This window comes from Mycteria americana, chromosome 1 (assembly GCF_035582795.1).
Source record: "Mycteria americana isolate JAX WOST 10 ecotype Jacksonville Zoo and Gardens chromosome 1, USCA_MyAme_1.0, whole genome shotgun sequence".
NCBI classification, from domain to species: Eukaryota; Metazoa; Chordata; class Aves; order Ciconiiformes; family Ciconiidae; genus Mycteria; species Mycteria americana.
The window spans coordinates 30,670,057-30,693,346 of NC_134365.1; the positions used below are offsets into that span (position 1 = coordinate 30,670,057).

Sequence of the window (23,290 nt, forward strand, 5' to 3'; positions counted from 1 at the left end):
GGTGGCTCGTCCCGGACAATAGCCCCGTTTGACACAGATGCAGCTGAACTGTTACACAGACCTACTAGCGTAGTAAGCAGGTTTCCGTCGGTTTACGTCGCGTTTGAACGCGGAGTTGTGTACATTACGGGAAAAGCAGGAGGAGCGGGGAGCCCTCCTTTGTTTGTGTGTGTGTGTGTGTGTGTGTGTGTGTGTGTGTGTAGCAGCGCTCTGGCGAGCGCTGAGCGCGGGAGCCAGCCCCGCGCCGTGCCGCTCCGTCCCATTTGGAGTTGGTCCCAGATGTTGCCGTCCTCCGAAGGTTAAATTATAGAGATCATCGATGGGATTTATTTTCTTGCCTTCTTCATCTGCCAGGTCACAGCTGGGTTGCAAGATATTGATTAGTCCTGCCACCCGCCTTTCTTTACGAGGATGGGCAGAGGCTTAAAAACCACTCTGGGACTCCCTGGAATGGCATGCTGGATATTAGCAGTCAAGTATTTCAAGCTGCAGCCCTCCTCTCAGTCTATTTGTTGGGGTTTTTTTTATTTTTATTTTTGAGCATAGTATGCTATTTCACAACTGAAGCATTTTTTTCCTGATTTATGAGCTAAAAATCACTATGGAGCATCTTTTCTAATACTGAAAACAAGCAGCCAAACGCTGATCCCCTTATTTGAATAACTGCCCCTGGTTGCTAAACAATTAAGTGATAGCCCTTAAATAAGATTTTCTATGTTTAGTAAACCTTTTCAGGTACTTGCACATGGGTCACTGTCCAGCTCTTCCTCACTTACCAGGGCTGGTGTCACTGAAATATGCCTGCTAAAGAGGTACAGTTGTGATTTCTCAATAGTGGGCTTCCTTTGGATCAACCAGAAAATGTAGTTCACTAAAAGATCCTCTTTATTTCTGTAAATATAATATAGTCACAAAAAGATGCTTATCCTTATTTAAATTCATTCCATGGTTTTCTGTGATTTGCCTTCCAACAGCTATTCAAGATAGTAACAAAAAACCACTGTTCAATTTGGGTCCTCTGTACCCCTAGGATGGGGGTGATATTGTAGTTCATACGGCCATTGCAAAATATTGAAATACTAGCCTAAACTAATTTAATTTTTCTCTTGGACTGCATTTTATGCTATGTGCTCGCTCACCTGCATGATGAGTGCTGTCTGCAAAATCTTCACACCCAATTATCGTATAAGCTATTGTGCTCTGTAGCAGTGGTAGGGGAGGCAGGAGAAAGAGTTGTATCTTGCCATATAATTCTTTAAACTTCATGTAAAGTGAACTTCATAGATCAAACTTGCATTTTGCACCACAGACCTGCTTATTTATTTTCTTATTTTAGTGATGGGATGATTGTGTTTCCAAACAGTTTTTTTAATGCTGATGTATTTATCTGCCCTGGTAAAATGGGTGCATTATAAAACCCCTTTGAGAATCCCGATTAGTTGTACCAAGCATATGCATCCTTTGTATAAAGAGCTCAGGGCTTGCATCAACAGCAGACCTCATCTGCATTTTCAATCTGAATTTTGCAGCACATGCTGTATGCTGCACATTTCTACTGTGACATGCCAAAATGGATGAATAACCAGGCAACAGCCACCTGGTTGCACTGAAGGGTTGCTGGTAACCTGGTGGCTGTTGCTCACTTGTACAGCCTGACTGATTCCCACTTTGAGGGGTAGTTAATACAAGTAACAATCTTCACTTCAAATTTTTAAACTTCTGCCTGCTAGCCACTGATAATATCTAATTGCTTTTTACTGAGCAGGTTGCTTTACTCTGAGTTCATTTACTAGTAGGCAGACACACTGCCAGTTCATTTCCTAGTAGACAGACATACTGCCTTAATGAAGAACATGATTACGCTTATGTGACACCCTTTGTACTACAGTTATGTGTTTTTATTTCTAAGGCTGTAGATTTTGTCAGTTATCTATTATCCCTCAGGATGCTAAAGGTGAAATAAGCATTGGAATATTTCTGGTTCTGAGAGTTTGCTTTGTCTGGGTTTTGATATCTTTATTTTCAGAACAGAAGGTTAAACTTCTGTATTTCACTTTGAAATGCCGTATGTTTTGAATCACACCTTCAGCTGTTGTGTCAAACTAGTGATGACATTGCACAAAGGATCCAGTGGTCAGTTATGTGGAGTATTCAGCACAAAGAATGCCAATGTAAGGGTAGGAGAGGTAAGGTTTTTTTTTTGCTGTTAATAGTATCTAAACCTGGTAGATGTCAAATGGAGTTGGCTTACATAAATGCAGTGTGCTGTTCTACATGAATTTAGAACCTAACAGAACAATATTGTTTAGAACAATAACCAAACCCTTTGTTAAAATGAGTCATTTAAGACTGCATAGCTATGGATGCAAACTGGTAAGTGTAGCTTTCAAAGGTGACTCTTACCAGTTGGTGCAAACTGGAAACTTTTAGCTGTAATAAATAAATCGCAGGAATACATAATTATCTTGTAGCTGCTGTTTGGAGTAAAGAGACACAAGTACTGTTAGATAGCCTGAATATAGGGGTTTTTCTTTTTGTCTCACGAGATCTGCAGACTTACCTGAATCTGCAAGGATGCAGTTATACTTTCTGGAATGTAGGTGATTTGCCTTTTTCTACTGAGCACAAAGCTTCTCAGCATTTCTCAGGAAGGATTTTTTGGATTAGGATGGAAAGATTAATTAAGGAGAATAATTAAAAACAGTTGCCAAATGCATCATCTAATTTATAAGCAGAATGGTATTGCAGATCCTGAAGTCATTCTGTACAGCAAGATATACCAATTTAACTCAGACAAGTTTAAATAGTGCTTGGTATTTTTAGTGTGGTTAAGCCATAAATCTGCCTTCCCAAGGGGGTATGAAGTGTGGCCATCTCCTAGTTTATAGATGGAGAAACGGAAGGATCAAATGACTTTGTGCTGTAAGCTGAGGCTTATAGGAGGAAAAAGACAGGGGTGTATTAGTTGATCACAGGAGCAGTATTGACTAGCACATAGACAAAAGCCAAATCAATTGGCTTGTGCCCTGTTCTTCTGAGTTGCAGCCAGACTTGTCTTGCTAGCAATCCTCTTGAAAGATAGCTAAGACATCTTTATCTTCATGCTGTAATCGCTTTTTTGACTGCAAGCTAACTTTACTGTAAATGAGCTTGGTTTGTTTAGCTCAACAACAAAAAGACAAAGACTGTTATGTGGTTAATGTCACATTGTATTTCTGTCAGTAACTGTGCTAGACTTCTAATATAATGTGTTTTGTTTAACACAAACACTTCATCAGCTTCTCTTCATCCATCCCCAAATAGTACAAACGAAGCCTTCCATGTTATTTCTTCCATTCTCCTATGTTGATCTTGCCTCACATTTCTATGTGGAATTCAGTTGGTATATTTTCTTTGCACTAATATGACTACTAATAATGATCTATATCCAAAAGTTCTGTCAAGCTGCCTTAAAACTATTTAGGGGTGAGGCAGGGCAAAACATAGTGCATTTTGGGGCCCATGAACCCCATTTGGCTAACGAACAGTTGGAGGATGATCTTTGTTTTCTTGTTACAGCTTGTGACTGTTTGTGGGGCTGGTCACCTGCAAGTAGGTGAAGGTGAGGTACCATGGGGCACTGAGGGTGAAGTTGGCAGGATACCAGTGCGCTCTTCATTTCACTGGAGCGATGGGAGCCCATTCTCATTTCATGAAATACTCCCTGAGCTCTAGCTATCTGAGATGGAAAATGTGTGGGTCTTTGCTATAGGAAGATTTTTGACACATAACACATTGTCATGGAGGCTTTTACATCAGTTTAGGATGTCATTCAGATAAAGATTATATTTTCCTGGTCTTCTATATAAGCAGTCACTTTCAGTATCTTTCAAAAATAGAATGATCTCAACTCACCACTTTTGGACAAAAAAAAAAAATCACTGACTGTATTCTGTTGGAGAGCAGAATATGAAGGTTGAGATTAAGTCATTTTTGTCATAAGACTAGCCTTAACTTAAACAAGTGTTGATAAACTGGTGAAATTGCCTTAAAATAAGACTAAATCAAGATTTTAAAATGTTTTTTTTAACAGCTGCCTCCAAAAATCTAGAGTCTTTAGTATGGATGTGATGTTTTGAATGTCTTTATCATCTAAGGACAACCCAGAACTGGTTGGTTCATTAACGCCTCCTTACATAGCACCCTTCAGAGATCTCATCTTTCCTATTCACTACATATCTGGAGCTACTGGGGAAGATTTTTGAAGGCTGGTGTTATTTCATGGCTAGCTGTATACTGATGACACTGTGTTTTTCTTCTTTCACTGTATTGAGGTTTTTTTGCCACCATTCTCAGTGTTGGACTTGTGTGGCTACTCGCTGGGTCAGATTTAGCCAAAAGATGATGGAACAATGGTGAATTAAATAACATAGAGTGAAGGTGAGAATGTGGTCTCTCTGCTGAAAGGGAGAAAGCTTTTTTTATCTGGCATAGGCTAATGTAATCTGTGATTGCTTCTGGAGCTCAGACAGCATGTGATGGAGTCACTAACTTCTCTGTCAAGGGAGCTATAATTGGTTATTTTACTCCTACCATGCAGATATCAGCAACTTTTTGCACTGCTGCAAGAGTGTCTGCCTTTGACACATCCCTGCTTCCCTAACCTGCAGCCCAGAAGTGAAACTACAGAACAAAATAGGGTTTCACGTTTAGAGCCTAGTTCAAGGTGAACATGTTATCTACCACATTCCACAGTTTCCAGTTCATTTCTGAGTGTAATTCACCATGTAGGTTTTGGTCTATAAAGTTCTCCATAATTTGAGTCTTGGGATCAGGGAAGAATTCTGAGGAGAACATTTTGACTGCTTGGATCATTTGTGACACTTGAATGTATTCAGCAACCGAGACAAGGCACTTTCAGCAGAGTTTGCACCCCTGGGAGATGTGTTGCTTCATTTCTTTAGTTTTGAGAGATGGAGTGTTGTGCATGGCTTTTTGGTGGTTTTTTGCTACTGGATTTGTAGTTGATTCTGTGAAGGTACAGGGGAACAAACTAGGTAACCCCTCAAAGTCCTTTCAAGCCTGTCTGTGGTTCTGCACAGAAAGGTTGAAATGCAAAGCTTTTGCTTCACTTTCAGTCTGGAATTTCTTTTGTTACTGTGGGGTTTTTTGCATCTAATTGTACATCATTGAGTAACCTTTTGTTTTGCTTTTCCTTATTTTCTTGCTATTTGTCCTTTTTGTGAAGAGCGGGGCAGAATGCCTTTGAGGTGACCCCTATCCCCTTCCCAATGATTTGGAAGCCAGGAGACTAACCTGGAGGGATATGTCCCTTTCTATTTATTAGTCACATGCATTTAATTTGTCATAAATGTCCCTAACATTATGTAATACAAAGGATTGCTTTTGTTTCAGAGATGATCAATGGAAACATAGGAAAAATATGTTTAGAAAGAGTTTTGAGATTTAATTTGTACTACTTTCTCAAGGCCAAGTCAACTCTATCTGTCACTTCTGAAGGATGTTTGCCAGCATGTTCTTTAAAATGCTCATATCAGAGTATCTGCAACTTCTGTAGTCAGTGCTTAGCAATCTTCCTCCTAGAAAGTGTTTAGCACTGGAGTAGTTTCCTCTTGCACATATCATTATGTGTATATGAAGACTTGCCAAGACTGTCTCCTTTTCCTTGTACGAAATAACTGGAGCTATTTCATCCTTTACTTGTAGATGATGTTGTTCTTATCTTTGACCAATTGATCTATGTTCAAAACTGGACAGGAAAGCTTTATCAGGCAAAGCAGGAGAATCTTTTAGAGTGGTGCTTTAGGCAACGGGTCTGGTTGTCATTCCTAACATGATATTGCAAAAGGAACAAACAACATCACATTGACTCATGTTCAGTCGGGAACCGCTAATCAATCCTTCAGATCCTTTTCCGGAATAGTGTTGTCTAGATAGTCATTCTTCCATCCTGTATTTGTCAGCTGATTATTTCTGCTTATGTGTCCTTAGTGAATGGCACCTCTTTTCCATACTATTTCTCCAGTTTGTCAGCCACGTTTGCTCACAAATTTCCGTTCTCACATAAGCCTGTTGGAAGCACCTTGTCTGACAGCTTTGTTGCGAGATGCAATTTAGGAACTGTACTTGCTAACAGAAGTGGAGCTTGTTAAGAGAAGCAAGGCATGATGAACAACTAAAGACACTTGGATGCCACAATGATTTGCCATTAGTTTGCCTTTGTATGTTTAAAGGAATGTATTTTTCAGATCTTTGCAATGACAAGAGACTGAAGTGATAGCTGTTCTCTATTTCTCTTCATAATGCATGCTTCTAGTTATTCAGGATGCATGTTCCCCAGTTATATAGTTTAAAGATGATACGATAACTTGTCAACTTTGCATTCTTGGGCACCTGAAACATTTCGTTTGAAAATAATGCTGATCTAACTTCCAGATGCTCAAGGGTGGATAGGAGAGCTGCAGAGAGTGCAGCTCTGAAAGTCACCTGTGCTATAGGGACAAAGAAAGAAGCTTGGATTTTGCAATTTGTAATGCATTGTGCTTGCTGCTTTTTGTCATTTTGAGTGAGAAAATAGGATGAAATCAAATCAGTTTTGCAGGATTAAAAAAATCAACGCAGTCGTGTTATGGGATGAGGCAAAAAAACATACTCATGTGCCCTTGAAGGTGAGCTAATATAAGGGGAAAACCCCTTTACTGATCCTGATTGCACCTTTCATCTTTCTCCAGTCAAGGAACCAAGTCAGTTTATTTTTCCAGATTCATGTGCAATTATTTATCTACTTTGTTAATAATAACAGCTGAAATTAGTATAACTGAAAGCGGGTAAAGTCTGGTTATTCATCTCTCTAGTACGTTGAGTTTTGTTTTCCTGATAGATTGCGTGTAGAAAACCACAAATAATAGACGAGGTAATAAACCCCCAAATGGGGTTGTTTGTTAGCAGAACTCACAATAAGGCATTTGAGGAATAAGTTAAACTTATTTCTGTTTTCCTTTCTGCGCTACTGGATTTCAAGTGTGTGTGTGTCCTTTCAGGGCTCTGGAAGCAGGCGGTGGCTGGTCTTACGCGATCAGTAGCTAAATGATGAGCTTGTTCTTTCTGCAGCAGAGAAGAAATGGAGTGCCCTTTCAAATCCATTGCTTGGGATTTCTTGATTTGATTTTTATTGTTGTTTGCACTAACTTATGATTTCTGAGTTTTATTTAGAAATGCAGCATGAGTTCTTAACTATGAAGGTGTGCACTGACATATTTTCATGAATAATTTGCATAGAGTTTATGGGAATCTATATATGCTGTGGATAAGTGAGCACCAACTGCACAGCAGGGGCTCTTCTGTAATAGGAGTTACTGAATTCTGTTTAGTGATTTTTAAAACAAAGCATTTTCTTTTACTGTCATAAATAATTCACCACATAGGATAATGTTTCATTTTTTTGAAACTTTTTGAAACTCTTTGAAATTACAGGTTGCAGTGCAGAAAGCAAATGATTACTCCATGAAGCCTTATTTTAACTTTTCTCAAGACTAGTGTAGTGAGCTAAGCATGTATGAGATGCTGGGGGCGGGGAACCAGTACTTCTGATGCTTTGTTTTGTTACATAAGTTAAAAGGAAGTTAGCTGCAAAAATTGTATTATTTCATTATTGTATTATACAAACAGCAATGAGTAACAGCTTGATCCTTAGTCAAGCTGTAGATATGTTGTAAACTATATAAGTATGAAGTAGTTGTACTTATATGAAGTAGCATTCATGCTTTTGTAGATAATGTTACCCATAAAATACAGAATATTATTTTTCTGAGGAAAAGCCTTGTATTTGATTTTAAGTGTACTGTCTTATGGGGGGGGGGGGGGGGGAGGAATAGCATTGGGAAACTTAAATGTCATCAGTGGTTCATAATATTACCTCTGATTCCATAGGTACAACTGTGAGGTACGTTTCCTGAAACCTAAGTGGTATAGAGATGGGTCAGAGGTTGTAAATACTATTTTTTTTTTTTTGTAAGTGATAGTGGTAGCTTTTATAAGGAATAAAGTTAGTTAATATTTTGTACCTTGAAGGAATATGCCTCTTTCTTAGGCTGTGTGGTTCCTTTCCTAACATCTGTACTAGGTCTGTTAGTACAGTGAGGATACAGAGCTTGACTCGCAGTTTCTGCCTTTGCATGGGATTCAGAATTGCTCCTTCTGGTGTTAACATTGTCTCCCCTCTTACTATGGTAAAGAAAGAAGAAATCTAAGCATGTATTTTTGAAACAATTTAGTGGACAACAGCTGGCAGAGCTGCTGTGTTATTCATGGTTAATAGTGGAAACTTCTTAAACATTCTTCATTTATCTGTCTTTTGCCTAGTCCTCTATCTCCCCCCCGACCCCAGCTTCCTTCCTTTTTTTGGTCTGTAAAACTTCAGACAAAAAAAAGAGGAAATCCTAAGGTGGAAAACAGAAGATCCCTGTTCTATTTCAGTGTAAGAGAGCATGTGTCAGTTCTGTACAGAGTTCATTACTGTAGCTATACTTACTTCTCTTCCTCCACCCACCCATATCAGAAAAAAAATTGAATAGCTAATTATAACTCAAGCCAAAATGATATTACTTCATGATATCCTTTCTTCCACTTGGCATAACGAGACCCAAGAGCTAAAATTCTTCTCATTGGGCCAGGTATAGTTCTGAGTGCTCAGCTGTATTGGACAAATGGGTTTATTCCCATTGCTTGCCAGGTTAAATAGGCAAAGTAAGGGTGGAGATATCTGCCTGCACATATTTTGCCATTATATTTGCCTTGGGAAAATATGTCAGTGGTAATAGTAAACATGTCAACAGATTCTCCAGTTGCTTACATAACTGGAAAGCTAAATTCAATAACTTCAACTGTTTTTCTTCTTTTTTGCAAATCGGATTGGAAGACAAAAGACTTGTCTGTCTCTTTGGCATGCAAGTTAGGCTTTTGGTAATGATTTAATTATCCAAAGACTTTGAACAATTTCTTTCCACCAATTAATTGAAAAAGCATAGTAAAAGATGCTGAAAATAGGTAAAATATCAGAATAATATGTATTTTTCCAGGAAAGTGTGTGTTCTTCAACAGGCAACTGTTGGTTTTAGAGTTTAATCTTCTTTGGAGATGGTATTTGGAGATGTAACATGGTAAACAATATTCAGAGGAATCTGAGGTAATGGGCTCTCCAACTTCAGAGATGGGGTAATATGGAAATCACTTACTCCATAGTCACCTGCAGAGTTATTTTTTTAAGCTACTGTCAGTGGTTGCTTCTTTGGCTTTTAATTTTTTAAATATAAACAGTGGCTTTATCTCACCCTGAGCGATTATAGTGTGCTTTAAGAAGTAGTATTTAAATCTTGTTCCCTTGATGAAAAGCCTGGGCTTCCTGGCAGCATGAAGGATGAGTGGTGTCAGTCTTGCTGCTGCTGTCTGTTGTTCAAGGTTAGACCACATCCACTGCTTTTGTATCTTCAAGCTTAAGTGTGGTCATGCTTGTTTACATTCAGAAAATTCACTGGGAAGCCTTTAAGACAGAACGTTGTGGGGTTTTAATGTATTTGCATGCAAAGGAAAGTGTTCCTTTGTTTCACTTCTGCAAAGACTCTGTTCTACTGAATAGGCTGGGGCTTGAATAGCAATGCCTCTAAAAATGTATATTTAATAGGTATATTAAATAGCACCAGTTTTTAAAGATGGCTGAGATAATGTACAGAGGTTTGTTGTCATATTAAACAGGCACAAATTACACGGTTCCCTCTTTTCCCAATGTAATCAGAAAAATGTAACCTAGTAAACAGAAAGTGCAACTGTAACATTAGAGAAATCACATAGGTTTTCAATCACAAAGATCTGTTTGAATTTATATTGATAAATATTGCCTCTAGCTCTCTTTTTCAGCAGCCAGTTAACAGCATCATAATTGAGGTGAAATGTGGCTGTACAGCTGACAGAGATCTGCAGTCTTTATCAGTGTGCTTTGCCTCTCTTTGTGGGTTCCTCAGCAGAATAATGACCAAGTAGAAGGGGAGGTGCTCCCTTTTAGAGAAGCAGAGGTCCAGAATAAACTTATTTAGCTGATAAGTGTTGAATGAACTTTTAAACTAGCAAGTTAGAGTCTTTTGGTTAACCAGTGAAATGGATTTATTGTTTGCAGAACTGTCATAAGTTTTTGGCTTTTTAATGACCTCTGCAAAATGCTGCTTATGTTTTTACACACCTTATGCAAAACGTCAAAAGCACTCTGCAGACTACAGATAGCAGGTTTTATGTAAAAAACATGGGGTTTGTGTAGGATAGGAATAAACACAGCTACAGTACCATATGTTAAAGTAATTCAGGAAACTCAGAATAGCATATTGTTTTGAGTGTGTGTGTGGGGAAACTTAGGTGAGGGGAGTGTAATTGTCTGGGGACCAGCACGTCTGGGGACCAGCATGTCCGTGTCCGTGCCTGCCCTAGCTCTGGTGCCTGCCCTAGCTCTGGTGCCTGCCCTAGCTCTGGTGCCCTGTAAGAGTTTCTGTGATGAACAGTTGAGAAGAGCGCTGGTCTGGCTGAGAACTAATAACTCTTTTGGCAGGGAGCCATTTCTGCTGGATCAGCACCTCTAGCTGGGCTTGCATTGTCTGCCAAAGTATGTGTGCCAGTGTGGGGGAGGTGAGGGAGGGTGCAGTTGGGTGTACAAAAGATGGCGGGACCCCAGTGCTCTTCATGTGTCTTGCTTGAAGTGCCTTGTGGCTGCGGCGTACCGGTGCCTCCTTGTGCGATACTGGTGCTGACAAGCAGTGGGGCTTTTCTGCTTTGAACAGGACCTGGCTGCAGGGTGAGCCCGCTGGGTGCGTGGCTCTGAAGGCACTGGCTCCTTGGCTGATGCGGGGTGACCGGCTTGCTGCTGCGTGGCTGCTAGCCCTGGTGCAAAGGAAGCTGCCTTGCTCGGTCAAACCTGCAGGCACATCAGATGAGGTGTAATAGAAAGCTACAGCCTGATGAGAAACTTAGTTAGCCTGCTAAGAATATATGGCTATTTTCATGGGGCAGGAACAAATGATGAGCTGAAGTAGATAGTTTAATTGTATGTCTTCTCATCCAGCTGTTTGGTCTGGATTCATGAGTGTACTGTTTACTGAACCCACTGTTGGTTCTAAAACTCTTTTACAAATTTTATGTTATTCCTACTTGCTAGTGCTGTTCAGATACAGTCTTAATTTGAGTGCTTTGTCTAGCATGGCAGTAAGTGCTTTCCTATTCTAGAGCCTGCTTAGTAAGCAATTGCCTGTCCTTGCATCTCAAACTTTGTCTCCATGTGCAACATGCAGAACGGTCCAAGCACATATTTTGGACATTAAGTTGGGATTGATTCTTGTCAACTCTGAGCAGGCTGCTAAAGTAGTTTGAGTGTCACAAGATTAGAAACTAAAAACTCTAAAGGTGCAACTTCAGTTCTGTGGATATAAAATTTGTCTAATTTTGCCTTGGCACAAAACTTTTGGAAAAAGGTAGAACAATGACAGAAGTGGGAACTGGTAAATGTGCAGCTGGAGTTCAGTGATATGTAAGTAACAAAGTAAACTAAAATGAGCACAGATGTAATACTTCTAACATCCTTTTGAGAGGTCTGTGTCTCATTGCTGCATCCAGAACTTAAACAGGTAAACTTTGAGTCCTTTCAATATAGTAATATGGGAAAGAAAAATAAACACTTCTGCCTGATATTATAAAATACGTATTTTTATTATAACATATAAAAATGAGGTTGATATGAGAACTTGAATACCCTCAGGTTAATGAGAACTGCTGCTTCTCATAAAATGATGGCTCTTAAGCATTGCCATTGCCTCTTTAGTCAGGATAGTTCTGGGGAAAAAGCCTTGGCAGTTGTTCCTTCCAACTATCTCTACTAGTCTTGTCCCATCTTTTCCTTTGCTGTGGATGTCTCTGATAGCCCTCCTGGAAGCCATCAGTGGAGTGCCTGGGCATCCTGTACTGCCACAATCATGTTTCCTTCTGGGTCTTGTCCCCCGCCACCCAGCTCCTTTGTCTGACTTCTGTCTGTCATTTCTTTAGGTCCAAAAACTGGGACTCAAGCTTAGAGGAAGTGCTTTTTTGCTAATTATGCAACGTTTGTTTTGGACACATAACAAACACCTTTAGCACAGGAGGAATTGTTTGATTTGCCTGTGATCTATGGGGATACCAGACTTTTCAATGTCTGTTAAATGTGAAACAGCATCCTTATGACTTCTCTCGTATGGTAGCTATAAAGCTAGGGGTTCACATACATAATATTCATCATATTGCAGGCATTTTCTCGGGTGACTTCCCCCCTTTTTTCATTAGAGTAATTGTGAACTGACTTTTACTGTGTTCAAAGCATTTTTTTAATCTAAAACACCCCCTGGGAGTGTGTGGTGGGTGTGCTTGATGTACAGAAATGCATGATAATAGGAACTGGAATGTGATAATAACCTGTGTATGTACTTTTTCCAAGTTTCTTCAAGTTGGCAGTCGCCTTGCTTGTGACATGCTTCCAATTGCTGCGCGTGTTTTCAACCAGTTTTCACGCAAGGTTTTGAATTTGTGTGTCCCTGCTGTTCAGCCCCACCACAATGAGCTGGGAGGTGAAGGGAAGAAAAAAGAGCTATCATATGTCTGATAATCATTGGGATGGCTCAGATCCAGGATTCTGTTTATGAAGAGTTCCATAGCATGATCTTAAAATATGTAACGTGTCTGAAAATGTCAATATTTACTTTTCCCCTGAAGTGTTGAATCCTTGAAATACCTTTAAAATTTAAGGGGCAGATAGTTGTTATCAGGCATCGGTATTACTGTTGCTTTTTGCGAAGGTAGCTTAGATAACCCTTAGCCTTCACATCTGTATACATGCTAATTGGTGTGTGGGGTGTGTGTGGTTTTTTTTTTTTTTTTTTTACAAATCTACAATATCACTTTGCAAAAGGAAGTGCTTTATGAATGATATCTTGTATGGAAGGGTAGATACAAAGACAATTTAATGGTAAAATACGCAAGTGATTTGGAAAAGAATAGCTTGGTTTCCTCAGATCTATATTTAATAGGAAAGCTGTTTGGGCAGGTCTGGCTTTGCTTCTTTTTAGTTCCAAAGGTTGGATACCAGGTAATTCCATCATGCAGTCATTTTTCTTCCTCCGTAGAGGACTTCAGCTCTAGAAATTCATCAGCGTGTAGTTCAGCCATAAAATTCTTTGACTTTTTCCTAGTATTATTTATTATGTATTAGCTAAAAAGAAATTTGTGTTCTGTAGGGATGTTGACTTAATAAATGTGTGAAGGCATTCCTGCAGCCTGTGGTATGTCGTGCAGGCCCCGGGGAGGTGAGAGGAATGCTGCGGCTTCAGATGTCGCACTGAAACACTGACACTGCTAGTGTAAAATGTTGCAGCACATAAACAGTATAGCATACCTGAGTTAAATACCTCCAATTCTCCAAGCTTAAAGATGGAGCAGGATTTCATATAATTTGCTTTGTAATCTCATATTGAGCTCTCTTCAAGTCAGCATTATACACTCGTGTGTGTGTGGGTGAATAGCACTTGGCAGGCTTTTCTGGCACTTGGCTCTTCTAACATCTCCTACAATAATGACTTAGAACCAGAACTTCTACCCTTCCCCCTACTTCAATTACTTGTGTGCTTCTCCCAAATAACATGATTCTTTCTGATACAGCATTAGTTTCAGGCTAAATTAGTTTATTTTTCTGATAACATGAAAAAGAAACTTATCTGTACAGTTGCGTGGAGATATAGACAAAGATCTTATTGCCAGTTGTTTTGTGATTACTTACAAACTGTTTTTACCTAGAATCGATTTGCTTTGTTAATCTTGCAAAGCTGAATTGCTATAAATCATGAAGTAAGTGAACTGAAAACACTTAAGTGTGGTTTTTTTATTTGTAACTTTTTGGAGGGGCTTTTTTTGAAGATATGGAAACTTACAGGTTGTTGCAGCAGCTTCAGTCAGAAATGAAGGGAGACTTGGACAGATGTGCCTAGGAAGTTAGACTTGGCAAACCCAATAGGGGATGGTCAGTACTGGGTTTGGGAAGAGACTACGTGAGGGATTATGGAGCCTTAAGTTAAGTGACAGGCAGGGGCAGAGAGGTTAGAATTGCCATGTGGTTTTATCTGGTTATGAAGTGGGACTTGCAAAAGGGTTTACTGGTGAATTGACAGAGGGAAAAGCTGGTAGTTGGCCACGAAGAGTGAGGAGGAGTTATGACTAGTGAAAGGCACATTCCTACATATGAAAGTGTGGGAAGCTTTGTGAGAAGCTTTCTCTGTGCTCCACTTACGGCTTCTTTGTGGCATCTGCTGCCTGCCTGTCCAGTAGAGAAGTTGTAATTAAGGTTTGCTGCAAAACTTGAAGAATAAAGACAGTGGGGGGAGCAGATCTGGGCAGTTGTTTCTGGACAATGTGCTGTCAGGGATTATGGTTTGGAAAGGATATATAACATTACTTGTGGTGCTAAATGGATCTTATTAAAGCACACTTCAGAAACAAGACCATGGCAAGATTTTTGAAGTGCTTGATTAAGCTTGAGTTTTCATGGTATCCTGTTTAGTTGTGTGGGTTTAGGTAAGGACCTCAGATTTGAGCTTTCTGTAATCAGTTGTATTTATCTTTGTTTGTAGGTCATGCAGGTTTTAGTTTGCTAGATAACGACTCTGAGAGATTCTTGAATGTTGCTAATGAGCTTTGGGCTAATCAAAAGTCCTTGTCCTGTGGTGCTAAGTAAGGGCTTGCTGCCCTCTGAACGAGCTGTTCCTGAACATATAAAATTCTCACTTCCAGAAGGCTGCTTGGAAACTTTTGGCTCAATGTTTAATTGTGACCAAAGAAGAGTGCTTGAACTGAGAGCTCACAGGGTAATGCTGTTTCTTATGTTATGGGCTGTAGCCATTGAGGCACTAGTGCTTTAGCTAGGAATAGGCAGTATTTAGCTGTAACTTGAGGATTCGGTTGCTTATGTGACCTACAGATGACAGACAGTGGTTGATTTGAAAAATGTAGACACTACAGATGTTACCAGTAATGCTGCTTCACCAAGGTAGCGGATTCTGTCAGTGTCCTGTTGCTTATGGGAATCAAGTTTGAATTTCATTTGTAAGTGAACTTGCAAGTGGCAAAACCAATCTTGATTAAATGACATGTTCACTTGGCTTTAAAAGAAATGCTTTGTTTGCTGTACAAAACATTAGCATTCCCTGTATTGTGTGTGCCATCTCATTTCACCTCAGTGAAATGTAGAGACTAGTAGAATTTATGTACCAAAAATACCATTTATTTAATAAAATGAAGAGTATGTATTTGTTCAGAAGTGTAGAAAGTGATGAATGAGTGTGATTTTTGTTGAACTAAGGTTGATTCCACACTGCAGGACTTTTTTTTTTTTTTTTTTTTTGAGGCTGCTGCTTAGAGCGAGCATTCTGGGGCTGCTGGCAGGCCCTTTCAGTTAGGAAACAGGGTGAGTGTGTGTGTGAGAGTACATGTGTACCGGTAGTGCTCAAAATACCATCACAAAAGGCTTTTACAGAGAGTGATAGGAGTTGAACCTGTATTATCATGAACTCTACACAGCAGAAGTATGATGAATGCCTATAACATTTGTAAAATGGCCTTTTTATTGACTAATCACAACAGATAATCTTAAAATGTTTTAAATGCCTATTCTCTTCCATAGTTCACTTCTGTAATCGTAAATGTGTATTTGAAAGTGCTTTCTGTTTTCTTATAACAAATATGATTTAAGTTTTCAAGTAATACAGCTGTGTGTGTTGTAGGAGACACTGGTGACCTTACTAAAGACTGAATTCAGGCCATTCGGCTACTGTCCAAATGCTCTGCCAGCTTAGCTACTTGACCACCTGCTTCTGTTTTTCCATTCCCTTTGCAAATGTAGGTTTTGTTCATTTTCTGGCATCTCAGCATTGCCCTTTGTAAAAAAGAAATTAAATCATGTGGGTAGGGTCTATGCCGTAGACTGCCTGGGGGTCTCTGCAGTTCTTGCAGTCACTTGAATTTTCATTAGTGATTCAAGCATGGGTTTGTTGGGAAAGAACAGAGGATGACAGGCTTCTGCACCTCCACTCTTGCTTTCCCCAACCTGGCACATACACTTCAGATTGTAAGACACAATGGCAGCCATGTAGTTCTGCTCAGTCACACTGTAGCTTTACTGCTCTGCATGAGCTTGGTGGTTATCCCCAGTGGCAAATGTCCCAGTAGCACTGACATGCTACTGAGGTGTGACTGTATTCCTTAAACTGTCAAAACATGCAGCTTAAGTTCTTTGTTCATATCTTTTCAACATGGAAAATTGAGGAAAAAGGAAACATGGATAAAAAAATCTGACTTGGAGACATAACGGTAAATGCCTTTGAGTAAGAATCCCTTAATAGCCTGACGTGATTGGAATGTTGAATGGGGAGTCTCCAGTAATGAGTTACATTCCCACATCTACTACTGATCTGCTCATTGACTATGTCCAAATTACATGACCTCAGTGCCTGGTTTGTAAAGCAGCATGCTGAAAAGCAGGCTGTTGCTGCTGACTGAAAGCTTGTGTGCTTGTATCCTCTGACATAGCTGAGATAGTTCAGGACTTACGTCTGTGGTTGGTTGATAAAAACTAAAGAAAAAATGGTTGGCTGTTCTGTGACTTCTCACTGTGTTAAATGCTGCTATCAGTTTCTAAGTTTCTGTCCCATTTTTGTCAACAGATACACCCATGATGCAGTGATTTGGGTGCACATGGATACTAAAGCACTAAATTTTAAAGTAGAAAAATCTTAAATTACTTCTGGTATCAGTACAAATGCCAATATATTGTTTTTATCTTGTACTCTTAAAAATGCATTAATCACGTGGACAAAAAGTTATGTGTCTCCTGCTTTTTTCCATTGCATCTGAAGACTACGCTGGAGAAGCCATACCTAGCTGAAGCACTCTGAGGCCATGGCACACTTCCAGCCTATCCTGACAGTACCTGTGTTGCAGTGAGTGCTCATAGCATTAGTTGTGTGAAGCCACATTGCATCTCCACAAATGCCTGGTGGTACCATGCTGCTCAGAATGCATCTGTACCTGGTGCTGCCATCCATATAGATAAGTGTTGCTGAGTGTAACTCATCATCACCTCATAGTAAAGAGGGTCATGGCTTTTCAACTTTCACCACCTGTTTGTCTCTGGAGACTAATGTATGTATTTGGTGTTCTCACAGGCTTGGTCTACCTGCATGAATAGGACAAAATACTGCAGAAGCTGTGCAGATGATTTAAGAACACTTGCTTTTATTTTGGTGTTTGCTTCCATTGCCTTCTGCAATACCTGCAAGAAACGGCATATTTCAATGGTGGCTTGACTACCTGGACTGTCTTCTGCTGGTTGTTTGGGTAGGAGAAGAAAGTAGACTGAGCAGGCACTGGCTATGGATTTGATCTAAATATAGTCAGCTATGCACATACTTGCAATATTGGCTGGACAAGTGTGATGAAGTTAGCTGGCTCTATTGCTTGTTAGACAGATTACAGTGATTTGGCAATGCTGAAGTGGGAACTTTGGCCTGTGAGGCACAGAGTCTATTAAAAGGGTTGAATGCCTACATGTTCCAGCATTTGAAAAAGTATCTGTTATGTTAGGATGATGGGATCTGGCATCAGGATGTGTCTGTGCAGACTCCACTGTGAGATGTGTAGGGCCATGTAGGTATGGGGTTTAGAAGTTTGCTGGATTGCGCCTATACTGTCTGAAGGTCCCAAGGTTTCCCTCTGACATCCTAGAGGACTGTCATGAGGCTCCCAGTTAAAGGTGAGACAGTGTAAGTTGTCAAGAAACTTAACTTGCTCTATGCTGTCATGCTATACAGGCTTCAACGGAAACATTAAGAATTCTTTAAGAATAGCTTACTGGTTTTGATAATTTATTTAACAGAAGTGGAATACTTGAGCTCCCACTCTTAAGCTTTCTACAGTAAATATTTATGTTCTCTTGATTTTTATCCGTTGGGTACCCAAGATGTACTTTAGAGCTAGTGTTCCTTAACTCATTTATTTCTTTTCCTCCTGTGCTTTGTAAAAGAATCTACCATAGAACAAGCCCACAACACAAGATGATAAATCTTTGTTTAAAAAAAACAAACCCACAAAAATTCCTCAAACAAAATATAAACCGGTCCAACTTATACCAATTAATGTGTAGTATTCTGCTTTCAGGATGTTAGAAAGACAATGGAATTAAACAAAGCACATGGAAACAATTTATTTTTAAAGCTAGTTACTTGTGAGCATTCAGAGTTAGGTGGAGGGAAAAAGTCTGGCTTAGTGTCATCTGATACAAAGGGAGATTTCTGGTGTTGTGTCCTGTTTATAAAGTTTCTACTTCCCAAGTGGCAAAATATTGTATAATAATTGTATATTATAAAGATCAGTTGAGGAAAATGTTACTTCTTTGAACTGCTTGCTACTAGTGTCTTGTACAAATCACATGCTGTCAGCTGGTTTTTAGTGTCAAATAGAGATTATTTTTTGTTCAGTGGTGTACAGACTGTTTTACCAGTAGTGGATTGCCATATGCCAGCGATGTGCCACTGGAAGTTTGAAGTAGTAGTATCTGGATTAAGATAACAAATAACAGCTTTTCTTGATATACCCTAAAGGGAGAGTTGTTAGAGCATCCAAGCTCTCCAGAGATTTCTTTATTTACTTTCTTTTTTAACTGGCTGTGTGCTTAGGATATCTGGGCTTTAGCCTGGATAGATTTTTGACACGTGTCTGCTAGGAAGAGTTTAAAAAGGTGATAAGGAAAAATTAGTATTTTGTTTCCAAGTTGCAATTGTAAGTAATCAACATAAAGCCCAGTTATGTGTTTTGTGGCTAAAATTTAGGGCATTATTTCTCAAAATAAATGCAGAAGACTGGAAGTTCTGTGAGGCAATGCATAGTTTTGTCTTACTTTCTTTTAACCTTTTCAGTCTTAGGCATTTGGGCAAGAGATGCTATCAATGTCAAAAGCAGTTAGGTGTAGTAACAGTTGGGTTGAGAACTGAGCATTTGTTTGCCCTACCTTGTTAGGTTATTGAAAGAAGAGACAGGATCAATATTCTCTTTGCTATTCTCCAGACATTGCCACTGGAGAAAGACTTAGACTAATTCTGGCTTAAAGGTTTGATAGTTGACTTTGTTATGCCACATTAAACGAGATGTGAACATGCCATACGTGAGCTATTGATAATTTTTGTGTAGTGTGGAGAGAGTGGTCTTTGTTCTCAAGCTGTTGTGTCCAGTAGAGTCTTAATTGCATGAATAAATCTTCATTGCATTAGTTTGCTGTGGCAAATTGTATTCAGTGTGAATGGCCAACGATTTGTTGGGGGTGGGGGGGTGGGGTGGGGACTGATGAGAGGTGTTTAAAAATACTTGCTGCAAAAAAAAGGAAATGGTGCTGTCAGATGTTTTTTTTGTTGTTGTTGTCGTCAGTATTTAAGCCTCTGTAAGGTTTGGAACCAGAAAGGCCTTGTTATGAAAAGCAGACTTCATGACACGCAGATCTGAAGTACCTAAACAAAACCAAACTCTGATTACCCATTTCTGCCAATCAGACTAGAAGCTTGTCAGCTGTTGGGGGAGAGGAGCAGGCAGAAGGGAAGGGTAAATAGACAAGGTAAAATTGGAGTTTCTTCAAAAATGTCCAGTTATTCTAAGGTATTTCCGAAATGCTTTTATTTTGTATTGATATTTCTGCTTGACATGAAGATTTCAGTAGTATCTGTAATGCAGGATTAGGATTAACATTTTCAGCAAGACCAGAATGTGTTTTTGACAATGATACTTTCATTTATTTCTAGATTTGGCACAGTAAGTCTAGAAAACTCACTTTTTGGACTCTAGCATGTACATACCTTCTGTAGAAACAGCTGCTTTTATAAGATTAATAGTTTGCCTTTAAATATTCAAATTTCTCTACTCATTTTCCTTATGTTTATTAGGGTGTCAATGCTATCCTGTGTTCCAGATAGCACTGGGATTCTCTGTGTCCTTCAGGGTTTATATGGACAACCTGTTAGCTCTCCCAGTTGACTTGAAAACTAGAGATGTTCCCTATAGTTATAGGAAAACAAAAGGTCTGTTGGTTTTGAGCAACACTCAACAGTTATTTCTTACACTTAACAGTTATTTCTGATGCTGATGTTTCAATTAAAAGGAGACCTTGAAGTCCACCACTATTTAAGTTCAGATGTTTCACCTCCATTGAAACTTCCTCATTAGCTACATCCATGATTTGTTAGTTGTATTCTGTACATTGTTTGGAGATACAAAGTGGGAACAGACTAGAAGAGAAAAGTGGTGGAAAAAGAATCTGAATTTGGTAAGATGAAGCCACAGAGCAGACATTTAGGAGTGGGAGCTTGAAACTGTGAAGGGTAGTACGACAGAGGAGACTTGGAGGCAATGGAAGGAGGATTTGTGAAGAAGCGGTATAGGGGAGCTCTGCCTCTGGCAGTTGTCAAAGTCTGCTTAGGCCCATGAATGTGGGAAGATAAATGAATCGGGAGCATCACCTGTTGTCTGTGGTCTAGCAGCAGCCTCTTTATTAGCTATCTCAAAGTACTGGACGGTGGAGTTGAGATGTTATTTCCCCCTTTCACAGAGGGAAGTAACATCCAATCTGTCCAGCTGGCACTGACTGACCGGGAATGCAGGTGCTCTGTTCGTTCTCTGTGCAGGCACTTTGTGTACTGCTGATGGCCTGGGCTGCCATTGCCCTTTGCAGCCTCAGCTGAGCAGGTGTGCTCAGCCCTCCCGTAACCTCTTCCTCACTTAATACCCAATAAATGTCCTTGTTTCCAGCTCTCCTCTTCAAGTTCTTCTTCCATGCCTTGCAGCAGGTCACTGTGGAGAGAGTTAGTGACAAGAAGTTGACGGGACTGATTTGGGGAAGTTGAAGCTTGGAGTTGTGAAAGTGGAAGCATCTCAGGCAGGAGCTGCAGGAGGGGAAGTGAAAACAGACTGATGATTAACAGGCAGATGCCTGTCCAGGACTCCTTGTGCTAACTTGTTTGGGTTTTTTTGTGGTGTTCACATGCTCTCACCACTCTAGTGCGTGTATGAGAGCTCAGGTCTAGTGCAAACATACTCCTGTTGCTTCTGTTCTGTCTTGCCTGGCAAGCGCAGAGGTATCTGTGTGCCTGCCTTCCCTCAGGCCCCTCTCAGTACTGGCTTGGAAGGTGATGGAAAGCAGCTGCAAAGGCAGTTCTTCCTAATACTTGCTTGTACGAAGAAAAGCATTTTAAATACCTTTTGATTCAAAAAGTATGGGGAAGGCTTCAAATTATTAACTCAAATACAGCATATTATTTTAATATAATAGTTTTTAGAGCTCCCGGAGGACATCAATAGCAGTGGCTTAAAAGCTATCATTAAATATATTTAGTGTCTAGCATGCTGGAGTCCTGAGGCCTTTGGGTTCTATTGTAATAGAAATAAGGGTCTCTATTGCAGTCTAGAGATCTCCACCCTCATCCATACCCAACACGTATGCCTTAAACTGGCCACATGTCTTACATACAAGTTCCTCGTACCTGCATTCACAAAACATTAGCGGATTGGTGTAAAGCGTACTTTGGGAGCTACCTCAATTCTGTCCATTGAAAAATGTCAGCACGGATAGTCTGGCCTGAGGCTGCACCAGGTAATTGTTGAGAAAGTTTAGAAAAATAAACCATCTGAGTCATGATGTGAGAGAACTTAAGACTTGAACTTGAGAATGCTTTGCATATGCTGTCAAAGCACTTGTATAAGCTACATGTAATTAATTCTAAATTAACCTCCACTGCATACTTGACTATACAGTCTAATAAATGTGTATGTAGGCTGAGGGGTGTATGTGTCATGCAATGTAAATGTTGGAACATCACTATACGGGGGTAGGTGGGAATTTACTAGGTTTGAGTGCCATGGTCAAACCTCATGGCAGTGTGGCATATGAGGAATCAAGACTTACCATGGGCCATCTCACTCTGATAAGAACTGGTCACTGTTCCATGTTTCACATAATGCAAAACACTGTTACAATTTTCAGCTAGTCTAAATGAATTTGGAAGGGGACATAACGGAGTGCATTTTGTTCTTTATTAATGACTTGTGAATCTCAAGTAATCCTGCCGAAGAGACTTGACCTTACCTAAACCAGAGAAAAAGAGGGGAGAACTTGGCTTTTTAATGTCAAAACAAATGTATGTAACTTTATTTTAGTAAAAAAAATGATATTTATTTTTAATTCATAGAAATAAATGTATGATAAACTGGATCACTGGAAAAACTTTACTAGTGTTACTTCACATAGATACATTGTTTTAATGAATCATTTTGATAAGGTATTATAACTTATGATTGGCGGCTTCTCTGGTAATTAGCAGACAGTTTCTTTCCTGCATAAATTGCTTTTTTGTATTAATGAATGTAATGTTAATCAAAAACACCTTAACTCATAAAGGCAGGCTAGTGAAAAGAAATAATTACTGAGAGCGACAAAGACTCAGGAAAATACTGTGGATTCTCAGTTAATTTTAATGACTGCTTCTAGAACTCCTGGAAAAAGAGCTTTGAGATTTGTTTTTAAAATTAAACTGTGCCTGCATTTCTCTCCATGCACAGAATAAACTGCTATGTGCTAGTCTCCAAAACTAGTTGTAGTGGATTTTTCCAACGGGTCTAGCATTTCTTGCTGTGTCAATGTACATATAGTACTGTCATTTTTCTTGTACTGGACTTGTTTGTGCCTATGATGATTCAAATGATTGACAAAATGAAGTAGAGTCTTTGTATTTCAGGAATAGGAACTTTGATAGAGATGAGCCCTGTTAGAGATCTTCCCTGTCTGGGTTTATAAATCTGTGCCAATATTTCTGTAAGATATGAGAGCGCCTTTATCTTACGGAGGAATAAATGCCAGTCTCTCTTTTTTTTCTTTTTTTAACAAATTCTTTGCAGAGAACAATTGTTCTGTTACAGTAGACAGTGCTCAATGTAATGATCTATAACTTTTCTTCATGAAACATGGAAGCTGTCCTAAATTTTTGAGGTACTCTAGAAGAAAACTGATATGTGCTTTCTTCTTTTACAGAACCATAGTAGAACTTGTATGTTTAAAATAACCACCTACCCCAGCAGATATACAGAATATCCTTTAAGAAACATTACTACTTCTATTGTCTTAATTTTTTTCCCCTGTCACTTTTTGCAA

The 23,290-nt window shown here is 39.5% G+C and overlaps 1 protein-coding gene across 1 annotated transcript in view; it reads left to right on the forward strand.

The window, feature by feature from the left end:
* DOCK4 (dedicator of cytokinesis 4) overlaps positions 1–23,290 on the forward strand; it is a 262,201-nt gene that overhangs the window by 1,036 nt on the left and 237,875 nt on the right. The window lies entirely within an intron of this gene.